Raw genomic sequence first — 1457 nt, forward strand, 5'->3', positions numbered from 1 at the left:
GTGAAAATGAAACTGGAACTTGAAGTTACTTACGGTATAACAGCTGCATCAACAATTTCCGGGTGAGTGAGTAACAAAGCCTCTAATTCTGCCGGAGGAACCTAAGAAGTTAAGCATATAATTTATTAGTTGGAATTTGTATTCACTCCACAAGAAATTCTTGAAAGGGAATTTCAGGAATATTATTGGATTACTGTCCAGTATCATATTGTGTTACCAAAGAATTAAGTGTCTTATAAGAAAAGACCGAAGATCTCTCAGTACAACTACTAATGAACACAATCTAATAGTGCAAAAGATTCATGAAGTTGATCTCAGATTTACTGTAGTTCAATGTTGTTCGGGAAACTACCATGTAAACCAATGATATATTCACCTGGTATCCCTTATACTTGATCAGCTCCTTCAATCGATCAACCACAAAAATGAAGCCGTCCTCATCAACATAGCACAAATCTCCAGTTTTCAACCACCCCTCTGAATCTAGGGTTGATGCCGTAGCCTCTTCATTGCTAAAATAACCTAAACATCATTTGAACAAAGGTAATAATCCTATCCGACCGGCAAATGTAAAAAGGTGAAATTAATACCAAAAGGCAAGAGATATCAATGTTTCATAACTAAAAATAGTCTCAGTTAGACCATATGTGAGAACATTACAAGATTGTAATAGAAGTGACCAAGAAACAAGGAACAAGAATGCAAGGGATCTTACTCATACTGATGTTAGGAAAATGATGGTTAGGATTATTTCTCAGACATCCTCAACTAACAATATTTTCTACTTAAATGATAGATGATATTCCACTTTGACAGTTGCTCCTAAACCTGACATGGTTGGCCATGTCGACGATTTGAAAAGTGAACTCTGGGTATGGTTAAAAGTCGAATGATGCAATTTTTTTAGTTGTTAATGAGACAACTAGCTCGGGTTTGACTAAAGCTGTCCAATAATTACCGAGTTGACCTGAAGCAAAACCATGAACATCAACATGTAAGAGCTTGATCCTACTCCCAATCTTGATCCTGGAGAGTTGACCTAACTGAAGCATGAATAATTCACAAAAGGTGAGGCTCAACTTGAATCTAGGAATATGTCAATGGCGTGTCGACAAGTAAGACAGTACAACCTACCAATTAGAACTAGGAAACCTGTAGTTCGTCTAGTGCCTTCCGGGAATCCTAAAAAACAAGCTAACAGACAAATCATCTAATGGGAATCAACGAAAAACTACAGATCAGTGCAGAATTCACAAAGATACCGAGTAAACAGTTTGACGACACAAGTCATTAATTTCCAAACTAGAGGTTGATTACAATTCTCCATAATTCATAGTGGTTATTCACTCCATGTGTGCAAATTATTATATAATTATTGAAATTCTACCGAATTTAACCTAATAGACTTGTCATCATTGAATTGGCCACCACATCCGCATTCTTTTCGTGGCCAATCT

General features: G+C 36.5%; 1 long non-coding RNA gene across 1 annotated transcript; it reads right to left on the reverse strand.

Annotated features, from left to right (window-relative positions):
• Window positions 1–10: 10 nt before the first annotated feature.
• LOC111383960 lies at window positions 11–1416 on the reverse strand. The gene is made up of 3 exons (XR_002700828.1): window positions 1135–1416; window positions 377–1043; window positions 11–101 (listed from the first exon to the last, which is right to left on the reverse strand). It is a non-coding gene; the product is annotated as an uncharacterized LOC111383960 (long non-coding RNA).
• Window positions 1417–1457: the final 41 nt, after the last annotated feature.

This window comes from Olea europaea, unplaced genomic scaffold (genome assembly GCF_002742605.1).
Source record: "Olea europaea var. sylvestris unplaced genomic scaffold, O_europaea_v1 scaffold27966, whole genome shotgun sequence".
In the NCBI taxonomy this organism is placed as follows: domain Eukaryota; kingdom Viridiplantae; phylum Streptophyta; class Magnoliopsida; order Lamiales; family Oleaceae; genus Olea; species Olea europaea.